A 14,177-nucleotide genomic window follows, 5' to 3' on the forward strand; every position below is an offset into this window, starting at 1 on the left:
AATAGTGATAACCTTTCATAAAAATTGAATGCACCTCTTGGAGGCACATAGGTTATGTCTGCAAATGTGGTCCTATGAACACATATATCCATTGAACATAAGAGAACCTAAATATGCATATAGAATATACTCTTCTCTGATTCTTATAACTACCTATGTGGTACTAAACTCTTGAATCCACTCTATGAATATAAGATCATCTTTTATGCAAATTTCTTCATACAAGACTCTAGTATTTGCATAATTTCTTACCTGCATGAATAAAGAATTTTGTATCTAATATATGGTTATATGATCCACTTTCCGTGCATGCACCAAGAATTTTAGATACAATTATCATTAACAAAATAGAGAATGTTTATACTGGGCATCTATAAATAAACATATGTATATGTCTAAGGAATGCATTTATTTCATTTAACATTTGACCTAGTTAATAGAACATAATCAAGAATCTAAACACTTCAGAACTGTAAGGGCCTGATTCCTACTATTAGAGCCTCAATCTATTATACACTAACAAATCTATTTTCCTGCTGATTTAAAAGTAATAAAATGAGCTTACTGACCTTCTTACATAGCTTTAAACATTTAACATCTTATCATTTTATCATAAGCAACATAAATTAAGGTGAGCATTCCATTGATATCAACTTAACAAGAGTAGTCCATTGAAAAATACCTATTTCGGTCGTTGATGATGATACCTTTGTCTTATAGCTCCAGCTGAACGCTCCTTATCACCGACCCAACCGGATTTACCTCACAGCCAACCAGGAAATAAATTCCTAGCCCAGGAAACCTCCACAGCTTCCCTAGCCCTCTTTGCCCAAGTACAACCAGATATAGTGTGTCCTCAAGAAGAATGTGCAAAACTAGATAATGATACTTTCCTCCTCTCAAACCCAAGAAACCTCCACAGGTTTCCAAGGTCTCCCAAAATCATGACAAGGCCAAACAATCACAACCAACCCCCACAATCCTAAGCAAGACTCCAACCCCCCTTTTCTTCCTTCCCCCTTCCCTTTTTATACCCTCCTTCCCTTCTCCATCTCAACCACCTCTCATTAATGTCATTAACTTCTCTTCCATCCTTACAATTGACTTCTCTTCTCCCAAGTAAGCTAGGGGTACATTTGGAAATGTGACATGAATATAAAATTGAGAATTTAATGGGGAAGGATCATGTCTTCTCCCAAGTAAATGTGAGGGTACATTGGGGAATGTGAGATGTAATTACATGGAGAGGACCATGTCTTCTCCTTAGTAAATGTGAAGGTACATTGGGGAATGTGAAATGAATATATATATTGATAATAAGATGGAGAGGACTATGTCTTCTCCCAAGTAAATGTGAGGGTACATTGGGGGATGTGAGATGTAATTACATGGAGAAGACCATGTTTTCTCCTTAGTAAATGTGAGGGTACATTGGGGAATGTGAAATGAATATATATATTGATAATAAGATGGAGAGGACTATGTCTTCTCCCAAGTAAATGTGAGGGTACATTGGGGAATGTGAGATGTAATTACATGGAGAGGACCATATCCTACCTAATATTCAATTTGAGAAGATAAGTGGGGAACTTGAATAATGGAAATCATGAATTTTATATTAGACCAATATTTCTCAATATTTTTAGATAATGTAAACATTAACAAAATTTGTAGGATAAGATTTAAGTGGGGCATTACATACACCCCTCCTTCAGAGAACTTCATCCCGAAGTTAGAATGAATGATGCAAGGAGTTTGAAAGCATAGCAACCAGAGATAGTTATAGCAATAAAATCAGATAAGTCCGACAATGGCGTTTCTTCCCATCAAGAGTCTCCAACGGGTCTATATCCTCCTATCCACCCTGGCCTACTTCCATTCCCACCCTATCCGTCCTCTGCTGCTTTATCAGTGGCAACAGCCATACTAACCACTAATAAAACCGACATGGTGGAAGCGTCGAATACATCGACCTCACTTCCCCAGCAGGCAACTGGCAATCGTCATCACATGTCTAGGGGAGCGTGTCCACCACTGCCCTCCCACGATTCCAGGTTTCAGAGGATACATGGTGGGAAATGCCTCCACCCCTCCTGTAGAACTAGGGTTAATACCCTAATACAGACCACACTACAAAGCTGGTTGGACTTGTCATCGAATAATCCAGTCAGGTCGTCTTGCCACCTGTCATTTGCATTTTTTTTTCTCGTGTCATAAGAGTGCATATCAAGTAGATACCAAATGAAGTAAAATAATGTACATTATACCTTCTTCATGAGATGTCTCGTCCTTCCCTCTTGGCTATCACATAGTTCTTTCCACCTGCGGGTTAGCTCTCATTCATGCATTTATATAACAACAAGACATATAATCATCACATTACTAAGTCTAGTATCCATGTGTCAATCTAGGAATTCTTGCTAAGTCATTCATTTAAATAAATCATATCCACTTGAGCTATATATGAACCAAAATAATTCTAATAAGTTACGCACTAGATAGTCCATCACTAAGTGAGTCATACATGTAGTCCATACATCAACCATTTCTATCATTAATATCAAGTCTATCAACTGATTCATATAAGTAGTTTTATGTGTCAACCCAATGCATCAATATTACATAATGTTCATAAATAAATAACATGGAAATATGATCTTAACATAGGTAGCTATCTAAGTCAAAATAGGCATCACAGGTTCTCAAAAAGTGAGGGGTAGTCACGACGCATAGTCTCTGCATCCTCCTAGGTAGCAGATCCTTGGCTATACTTGTCCCACTAGACCTTAACTTGGTCGGCCGTGTGACATCTGAGCTGTCGAACCCTATGGTCCAATATGCGTAATGGTTCTACCATTACGGTTCCCATGTCCGAGACCTGCAAGTCCTGCCAATCCAGTTTGTGAGATTCATCAGAAACATAATGTCGTAAAACAGATACATGAAAAACATCATGAGTTTTATGAAAATGGGGCGGCAATACAAGACGATAGGCAACCGGTCCAATCTTCTCTTTGATCCTAAAAGGTCCTACGAACCGAGGTGACAATTTCGTGCCCTTCCCAAACTGGATGGTGCTTTTGTTGGGCTGGATACGAATAAAAACTTAGTCCCCTACTTCATAACTGTGATCAATCCTATGTGAATCAGCATAACTCTTCTGTCTATCCCGTGCTTCCTTTAACCTTTGTCGAATCTGCTTTACCTGCTGCTCCATTTCTTGAACTAATTCCGGGCCAACTATCACTCGATCCTCCAACTTTTCCCAACTCAATGGTGTCCTGCAAGGTCTTCCATATAGAGCTTGATAAGGAGGCATCCCGATTGAACTGTGATAACTGTTATTATAGGCAAACTCTACCAATGGTAAGTACCATTCCCACTGAGTCTGATTATCCATGACGTACATCCTAAGCATGTTCTCCAGAACCTAATTTACTCTTTCAGTCTGCCCATCTGTTTCTGGATGATATGCAGTGCTTAGGTTTAACTGATTTCCCAGTGCTGACTGCAAAATTGTCCAAAACCTAGATGTAAATCGGGAGTCTCTATCAGAAATGATATTTGTGGGCAATCTGTGCAGTCGGATAACTTCATTGACAAACACTCGCATCACATTCGTAACATCGTAAGTGTCCCTTATTTGGATGAAATGGGCACTTTTGGTCAATTTATCAACTATAACCAATATAGCATTGTGCCTCTCGGAAGTGAATGGCAAACCCACCACAAAATCCATGGAAATTACTTCCCATTTTAATGTAGGGATGTCATGAGGTTGTAGAAGTCCTGCTGGATGGCGATGATCAGCCTTCACTCGCTGACATTGAAGACATTTGGTGACAAACTGGACTATGTCATGCTTCATGCCTGCCCAAAAGAAGAGTTTCCTCGCATCTGCGTACATCTTCTTTACCCCACGATGTGCACAATAGAGTGCTCTATGAGACTCTCTAAGGATGGTTTCTCTTATACCCCCTTCCTTAGGTATGTACATTCTCCCTTGGAATCTCAATAGCCCATCTGGTTCAAGGACATAGCCTTCAAACTTTGGTTCTATATTTTTCCCATTTTGGATAGCTGAGATGACTTTTAAATACCAACTATCTTCAAAGAGTTTCTCCAATATCCACTCCCTTAAATTTACCTTTAAGGCTACTAGGGAGAAATTTCGTGGCCTCCTGCTTAGTGCATCCGCCACTACATTCTCCTTTCCCTTGATGTATGAGATTTCAAAATCATACTCACTCATGAATTCGCTCCATCACCTTTGTCTATCGTTCAAATCCCTTTGAGTGAAGAGATGCTTTAGACTTTGATGATCTGTTCTTAACTCAAATCTTCTCCCAATGAGGTAGTGTCTCCATAGCTTCAAGGATAACATCACTGCTACCGATTCTAAGTCGTGGGTAGCATATAACTCTTCATGCTTCTTCAATTTTCTAGAAGCGTAAGCTATTACTCCGCCTTCTTGAATCAATACTGCACCTAATCCCTGCGTCGAAGCATCGGTGGAGACAGTGAAGTCTTTTCTCATGTCTGGTACTTGAAGGATCGGTGCACTAGTTAGTAACCTTTTCAGCTCTATGAATGCAGTGCCACATTCATTTTTCCATTCATACCTAACCCCCTTTCGTTGTAATGTGGTGATGGGTTTTGCAATCCTTGAAAACCCTTCCACAAACATGCGATAATACCCAGCTAGCCCCATAAAACTATGTACCTCATGGGCATTTTTTGGTACTGGCCAATCCATTATGGCCTTCACCTTTTTCGGGTCAACTTAAATCACTTCTCCTGAAATGATGTGCCCAAGGTAATGGACTTTCTTCTGAAAGAAGGAACACTTTGACAATTTTCCATACAATTGATTTTCCCTTAAACAAGTCAATACTACCCTTAGGTGCTTTTCATGCTCCTTTTCATTCTTGGAATATATAAGGATGTCATCAAGGAAGACTTGCACGAATTGGTCCAAATACTTCCTGAACACACCATTCATGAGGCTCATGAATACTGTTGGCACATTGGTTAAACTGAATGGAACAACTACGAACTCATAGTGCCCAAATCGAGTTCGAAATGCAGTTTTTGAGATGTCTTCCTCCTTTATCCTCAATTGGTGGTACCCAGATCGTAGATCGATTTTTGAGAAGACTGTTGCCCCCTTCATTTGATCAAATAAGTCATCTATTCGAGGTATTTGGTACCTATTCTTTATCGTGGCTCTGTTTAAGTGTCTATAATCTATGCATAGGCACAGAGAGTCATCCTTCTTCTTGACAAAAATTACCGGTGCACCCCAAGGGGAAATACTAGGTCTGATCAATCCCAAGTCTAAGAGCTCCTTTAGCTGCATCCGCAACTCACAAAGCTCTGGAGTTGTCATCCTATAGGGTGTCTTAGATATTGGTTCTGCACTTGGTTTCAGATCAATGGTGAAATCAATCTCTCTTACAGGAGGTAATCCAGGTAATTCCTCTGGAAAAACATCCTTGAATTCAACCAAAACTGGATGTTGATCCAGGGAAGGTCCTTTCTGGTTACTTACAGTCTTGACCAAATACAGTTTGCAACCTTGTCTGAGACAATGTTTTACCTTCATCATGGATATGAATCATAGGGACACTCCCCTCTTGATTCCACAAATCTCAATTGGCCTATCTTCATCATCTAAACAGATCACCTTCTTCTTGAAACAATCTAATAAAGCTTGATGAGCTTCTAGCCAATCCATTCTAACAATTACATCATATGTTCCCAATTCTGTGACGTATGCCTTCAACTTAGTCATACACACCCCGAGGTTTACCTGACATTGGTCAACACTAGGCCCTACTGCTTGTTTTATTATAGAAGCCATCTCAACTTGTTTAAAGTCATCATGCTCATAGGTTGCCAACCCACATTTTTCTAATGCAACTGGTGAAATGAAACTATCTGTAGCACCAGAGTCAAACAAAATTTTAACTTTTACTTTGTTTATCATACATGAGGTTTCTACCACGGTAGACTAGTGTTCAACTTGTTGATTATCAACTGTGGCATAGATTTGGTGGTGGCTACCTGCTCCCCCCATTGGTTCCTTTCCCTCTCTTCTGTTGTTACTGGTTCCAAACTCTCAGCAGTCCCGCTAGTAATGAGGTCCTCCGCATCCCCAACAAGTGATCTGTGGTGGACCTTGAACCGAATGTTGTGGAGTTCTTTGGAAAGAGTTTCTTCCCTTGGAACCCCTAACCCCACTTGTTGTTCCTCGCCTATGACTTTGATTTGTATGCGCCCTTGAAACTATGGGTGAAGTTGCACTAGAAACCATTGAAATTCCTACTGTTGGTGTTCTAGGTATAACCCTGTTTCCATATGGTGGTGGCCTCCGACTTCCCCCCTTGGGAAGGTACGAGGGGCTTTCCCCATAAACCCTGTTTGACGTGGAAAGATGGCTCTGCCTTCACCCTTTAAATCTAGGTGTTCTTCGACATAACGAGCCTATTCTATAGCTTCTGCAACTGAGGATGGTTTCCACATCCATACCATTGCCCTAATCTTAGGTCTTAATCCATACATAAAACGATCCGCTTGGCGCTGGTCAGTATCCATGTAGGAAACGTACTTGCCCAATTCCATAAATCGAATTTCATATTCTTCTACAGTATGACCTCCCTGTATGGGGGCATGGAAGGCTCCTACCTGTTGTTCTTCATAATATGCTGGTAGGTACTTCTTCCTGAACCTCTCCTCAAATAATTCCCAAGTAACTGTGTCTGGAGTGAGGTGTAGTTGATGCTCCAAGTTACCCCACCAATTCAGAGCACTATCTCTGAGTTGGAATATTGCTATTTTTGCTTTGGAATTGGAATTGTAATCCCTTAGTGCAAAACAACTTCCCATCCCCTCTAACCAGGCTTCTGCACGCTCACTGGCACGACCTCCTGCGAATTCTGGGAGTTTAATCTTTTGGAGCTCTCTAGTAATGTCCTCAACTGGAGGTCTTCTATCATAATCTCTAGATCCCTCGGGTTCCCTAACCTGACGAAGGGTGTTCCCCTTCCATTTCATTTGTTTGGCGTCCTCTTAAGGTTTCATTAATTGCTTCCAAGGAACGCAGGATGAGAGTCAATTCTGGTGAAGGTAATGGGTTATTTGAAGGAGGTCCTTGTGAAGACTCTCCAGGCCCTTGGTTCCTTCGCGTCCTCACCATTTTGATTTGTTCAAAATCTGCACGATATCTAAGACTTATTAATCCATCCTAGGACTTGTCCCTCTTAGCTGACTCACATACATGATAGTCATAAATTTTTCGTTTACTATGCTTGTAAACAAGCATTATTAGCACTGAGAAGATTCCCAAGGATCGATTAAATCCTCTCATGTGTGATTTCTTATGCAACCTACACATTTTTAATTAATGAGTTGGTTTAATATGCTCAAATATTAGTTCGCTCTTGGTGGCTTTCAAAATACTCATATAAAATGAAATTTTGAACCATTCTTGTGTACTCACCAATAAACCATTAATCCTATTTCAAGTAGTAGTTACATATAAGGAAAAACTCTCAAACACATATTTCTTTCTTAGACATAGAAGTATCAAAACCATTCAAGGCACAATGAACACAATATTTACCTTTGAAACTAAGTTGGGAAACCCACTCCAATAGTTGTTGAGTTTTTAATTGGATAATCCTTTGATTATAGTTCTTTGGCTCTTTGAGCATACACTCCCCCCTTTATATATATCCAACTTATATAAATTATTCATACCCTTTTAATTAAAATTTACTTAATACATAGTATATATATATATATATATGTATATATATATATATATATATATATATATATATATATATATCTATATATATATCTATATATATATATATATATATATATATATATTTAAAATAACTTACATTTTACATCAAAACAATCAATACTATATAAATTGATGTATTTATCATTTTATTTCAATTTTTATACAATACTAATTTCAATTTATATAATATATTAACGCTAAATCTAAAACATCATTTATGATGGAATTTTATAGAATGCATAAATAGATTCAGTTTTTGGAAGAAGAAAAAATAAAATTAAACACTCAGATTGTATATGGATTACATTAATCAGATTGCATTACAGCTGGAATTTGTGTTTCCAATAAATTTCCATCAAATTTTAAAATAAACTTTACTAAAAAAAAAAAAATCTCTAAAACTTAGAACAATGTATAAAGATTACGGTGCAAATTTGTAATTCCAATAAAATTTGAACAAATTTTACAAACAAAAAAAAAAATATCAAACTTTCTCAAAACTTGGAACAAGCACACTACAATAATCATTACATGTGGTTTGCAGTGTCATTGAATCATATATATAAAATTGCATAAAGTTGATCATATGGACCTTGCTAATACAATACAACTATGCAACTGTACAATTCAGATAGCACAACAACTGGTGTTCTTGATTGACAAACATTATTCACGATGCAGATTTGTAATAAATGCTTCCTAGAAATGGGTAGAACTATGCACTGGAAAGTCGGAAATGTAACCTCTGCATAGTTTTAACCATTTCTGGGCAGCGACCATTCAGAGTTTGTATGTTGCTTAATTCATGGTATTCTATTGTTGTTATTTGGTTGCCATCCTATAAGTGTCCTTCACAACCTTCCAAATAATAACCCAGAATTCTAGCAATGACTCTTGTTTGTGCCCCATGCTTACTCTTGATCAGAACTAGAGTTATAATAAGATCTGTATAACTACTTGGTTTTGCATATCACTTCTTAATGGCAGTCAAACCAGAAAGAACAGAGGAATTGAAATAAGGCAAATTAGCATAGAGCCACTCAAAATATAAATTCAACCCAGAAGATGAAATTCTTCATTCCCACGTATACGAGATAGAAAAGATAAGCAGTTCACATTTAAATCAAATAAAAGTGTACGATATATCAATTAACCAAGCTTGAACAAAGGGAGGTGTGGCAAGCTGTTGGGGAAGGAAATCTCAACCAGAAAATGAAGAAAATCGTTTTTCTGGTTACATAATGAAAGCTGCATAAAATTTTCAGTGTCAGATGAAGATAAGATACAAGAGATGAGGAATAAATAGCAAGAGTTTACATTTTAATCAAATAGGCCAGGGGAACCATTCAGATAGTTAAGCCTGTGTCGTCAGTCTCACTAAGTCTCTTATTTGAATGAATGATATTTTAACTTCAGCGAGACTTGGTCCAATTGGTCTATGGGACCAATGATGCAAACTACCCAAATTTGGTGTTTTCATAATATTCTATTTATTTATTTATTTATTTTTTTACCAGAAACTCCCCTTGTTTTGGCAAAGTGGGATCACTTAAATTTGCTGGTTTTGACAGGGTGGGATCAATTCAGTTTTCCGGGCCCGGTGGCTCTGGGATTGAAAGAGGGTGCAAGCAAGCCCTCGCTCTGTAATCATTAGTTGCCCAACCTTTTTACTCGGTTCTCAGGAAAAAGATCCTTTCATTGCTCAGGTGAATAAGATGTAATCCACCTTTGACTGTAACAACTTTACTAACTGTAGGATTGTATTTCACAGAATTTTGGATGAACTGACGATACAAATCTTTCCTAATATCCATATTTCCTGGAAACGATATGAGAAATACTGATATGGGTTGCCCTCCTGACCTAGGTTGTGATTAAGGGTTGTGAATAGTAAGGACTCAAGCACCTAGACTAACTTCTTCTGGCCTTAATATGTCGTTGCCATGTCAGTGACTTAGGCTTATTAGCAATTTTACAGTTTTATGAATTAAGTGCAGATGTTCTAAGTTAATCTATGAAAAAGGTGAAAATGAGAAATCAATCAGAAGATCCTTTTGAAGATCTGTTTCGCAAAGTCACGGTTATCATCCGAAAGGACTATTTTACTATTAAAGAAAACCCCAAAGGGACACATTTCAGAAGCCAACCATGTACTTAACATATAGCTATACTAAAAACGGTTAATGATATTAGGAGATTTGTGATAGAACAACAGATTATGAGGCAAATCATGGAGAGCAGTGAGCATTTTAGAGAGGGTACAAGTATCATGGAAGGAATCCATAGGAATGCTAGCACTAATAGCCCAGGCTTCACATCCACTGATCCAACTCCGTTGAAGTTAGAATTCAGTAATCAGGGGAAGTTCCACACGGCTTTTCCAGACAACTTTACTCAATATCCACTGAAGCTGAAATCCATTAATTAGAGGAAAACATTTCATGCAATATAGTAAACTCGGGTTGGATTAAAGAGTTCTGTAGAGAAGAAATTTGAAATCAGGTAACCTCTAAGAATAGCGACTGACAAAGTTAAGATGATATCCATGTGCACGCTCCAAGAATTTCAAGGGTAGACTATTCCTAACGCAGAAGAATTGGGTACTTGTTTTCATAATATTTATAAGTGGTAATTTATTTGTTTTATGTTGGTTGAATGGATGCAACCTGCTGGGAATGTTTATGTAATAATAATTTCAGTACATGTACTTTGGGTATAGCCTAACTTAGTACATGCACTTTGTTCAAAGAAATCCCTATCAGCACATCAGATTAAAAGTGAAAATTTAGATTACTAATAAGAAATCTACAGGGGTGGAGATTAAGATTGCCAAATCTAATGGAAACCAAATCATACTTTCATTTAACGCAAAAGGATATGAGAGAGGAAACCTGATTCAAGCTTAAAGGTTTGCAAAAAAAATTTAGACCCCGTCCCTCGAAGGACATCTAGGGCTGGGTTTGTTACAGATTCTATGCACTTTGAATTCTGAAACAAGTTATTATTGGAAATGTGCACTATGTGCAAATTGCAGATTTTCATATTGAATGGAAACCAAAAAAAAAGATTAAAAATCTTAAATTTACTGTATATTTTTATTTTCTGAATTCGCCAAGTCTATTCCTGAGCCTTTCCAGAGTCAGAGTAAATTCTTACTCCTGTGCCTATCCAAATCATTTTCCGAGACAAGTCTGATACTTTGCCTTTGACCAGGTCCATTTCGTAATGTTGCCATCTAGAAAAGACGACAAAGATTTATTTCACAGCTGAGTTCCAGAAATTGGCCAAATCTTTATCAATAAACATATCCATGCTAGAGAGTTGTCTTGACGTTGTGTCTTGACATCTGTCTAAAATAAGGATTTAAAATGCGTTCAGAGTCGAGACAGAACATATTTGGGCCATTGAAACACAGTTCAGAGATAGACACGATGTAACGAAAAAAAAATGTCTGAGATGTGATACAAGCTTTTGTGCTTATCACATATTGAAAAGGGGAAAAAAAACTTAAAATAAGTGAAAAAAAGGCCTCCAACATTTCAACGTAAGTAGTTTTAAAGTATCAGTTCGATTTTCATTTTTATTTTCACTCAAATGCCGTGTTTAGAATACAGAAGCTTCTAAAAAAAACAGAAAGATTGAGATATTGTAAATTCAGATATGTGTATCAAATGGAAGTTTATGCCAAGGCTGGACAACCTACGAAGTCTTTGGAGATATTCACAAAAATGCAGGAGGAAGGAGTCTCCATGAGTGTGATTGCTTATCTAAAAATTATTGAGATAATGTCAAAAGCCCAAGAAAAATAACATGCGGAAAATTTTATGAAGCAATTTGAGGATAGTGGTCTGAAGCCACTGCAGCCATCCTATGTGGACTTGATGCAAATGTATATGTGCCTGCCTATGTATGGCGAAGTAGAATCCACATTTTCTCGATATATGGCAAAATGTCGACCTAATCGGGCAGCTTATGAAATATACCTTGAATCCTTGATTAAATGTGGCATGATGGAGAGGGCTGAGGGGGTTTTTGCAGAGTTGCAAAGGGATGGTGCAATTGTTATTAAATCAAGATGTGCAACATAATGCTAGAGGGATATCTCAATGCTAGTCAAGAAGAAAGGATCAAACAATTGTATGATGAAATGTGTCATAAGAAATATGACGTTGAGCCTACATTGATGCTACAAATAAAACCGTTGTTCAATTTGGGCGAAAAAAAAATTTAATAAGAGTTTGAGCTTGAAACTTGTTGCAGAGCAGCGTGAGATTTTAATTGCTATATTTTTGTCTGGTGCTAAGCTAGAATCGTACGATGAGAACAAGACTTTGAAGTTCATTTTGAGCTCAATGAAAATTTGAGGTATAGGATGTATTGAAAGCACACATATACGACACATTTTATGAATGGCTGAAACTAGTTGATCGATTAAAAATTCAAGCTGAAGACATACCGCCTCATTTTTCTACCGTGAGTCATGGTAGTTTTCTATTTTATGCAAATCAATTTATACCAGGGGGATAGATGGTAATGCCACGGCTTATACATCGGTGGCTATCTCCCCGGTGTTCTAGCATACTGGTATATGTATGGTGGACGTAAGAGCACTTCTGGAGATGTTATATTTTATGCACAAAACTATAAAGTTGAAAATGTTGAATGTGTTGGGAAAGCCTTGAGAATGAAGTCAATAAATTGTGTCATAAAAAGGAAGGGAAAGCAGTTTCAGATACGATGTCAAGGTAAGGATGCAATCTGGGTTTGGGAGTTGATGGAGCCTTACATATTGGATCCATTGAAAGAGTTTTTGAAACCTAAAGCTAGAGTTATTGAAAATGGAGCAGGAAATGAAGACACTGTTTTTTTTTCAGAGGACGAGTTTAATGGGGGGAGTTCTAAGTCCATGAGTGATTATGACTCTCAGGAAGGGATTAAAGAGATTGAAACAGAGTCAGAAATTTTAACACAATAAGCACAGAGAGAATGAACCGTTTTGGCTACACAACTTACCATGCAGATTGCATTTGCTGCAAGGACATGAGAATACTCTCTACAGTGATGAGAATCGAACATTCTGACATGAAAGAGCATGTCATTTCTTCCAGTTCACGATCAATTAAGAATGATGGGATTCAATGATGAATCTGTGACACGAGTAGATGATCTGAGTGTGATGGATATAGAATATTGAAGGGCACTTAATTTATTTGTAAGCCTAATTTCATTCTGTTGTATGGTCTTAAAAACGACAAAACGAACAGGCATCGCGCTCCCATTGGTGCTGGGTAGATATTGCAATTGGGATTGGGACGTCATCAGCGTTATGTTCCGTTTTTTTTTTTTTAGTTTTGTATTTTGTTTGAAGTCGTAGCCTCATGTAATTGCAATGACACAAGTATTTTAAGCTGCCGGCAGACCGAGAACCCAATTGCAAGCTATGATACCATTCAAATTTACTTTCTATAGACTGTAACAACGACCATAATGGAAGGGATCCACTCAACTGAGGAGCATATGGCAACGTATCAGCAGATGAAATGGGAGAATCAATGAAATATATATTGTATGATTCAAAATGTAGAATCCCATTAAAACTCGCTGCCTAATAATGTTTCTCACATACTGTCACATTTATAACCAGGTACTACATAGTTACAATAATTTGCCTTCTCAGAGAGCACAACTATTTGGCAGCATCACAAATCAATAGTAACACAGAGGATAGCTTAGATCTTATTGATAACTTAAAACCAGCTAGATTTTCTTCCTTGCATGAAACGAGCTCAGACAACATTATATAGCCATTATTTTCATTACATAAACAAGTTCAGAAACACTATATATCCCTTCATTTCATTAAATCGACATCTTGGAAATTGGGTTGCAGCGCACCAAAATTTAGATGCTCTCATGGGTAAAGGGTTGTTAACCACAACGGCTTAACAGCTATAAGGTCGGAGGTTCAAGTCCTCCTTCTAGCGGCATTTGGGTTTTAGTGGGCTTTGGGTCCAGATTTTGAACCAAGGCTCTGATACCATGTGTAAGGGCCTGATTCCTATTATTAGAGCCTCAATCTATTATACACTAACAGATCTATTTTCCTGCTGATTTAAAAGTAATAAAATGAGCTTACTGACCTTCTTACATAGCTTTAAACATTTAACATCTTATCATTTTATCATAAGCAACATAAATTAAGGTGAGAATTCCATTGATATCAACTTAACAAGAGTAGTCCATGGAAAAATACCTGTTCCGGTGGTTGATGATGATACCTTTGTCTTATAGCTCCAGTTGAACGCTCCTTATCACCGACCCAGTGAGATTTACCTCCCAGCCAACCAGGAAATAAATTCCTAGC

The 14,177-nt window shown here is 37.6% G+C and overlaps 1 pseudogene; it reads left to right on the forward strand.

The window, feature by feature from the left end:
• Positions 1-11,181: 11,181 nt before the first annotated feature.
• LOC149171794 (pentatricopeptide repeat-containing protein OTP51, chloroplastic pseudogene) lies at positions 11,182-12,788 on the forward strand (annotated as a pseudogene).
• The last annotated feature ends 1,389 nt before the right edge of the window (positions 12,789-14,177 follow it).

The sequence above is a fragment of the Pinus tabuliformis genome, chromosome 4_2 (assembly GCF_031772625.1).
Source record: "Pinus tabuliformis cultivar Carrire ecotype Pingquan chromosome 4_2, CPIR1, whole genome shotgun sequence".
In the NCBI taxonomy this organism is placed as follows: Eukaryota; Viridiplantae; Streptophyta; class Pinopsida; order Pinales; family Pinaceae; genus Pinus; species Pinus tabuliformis.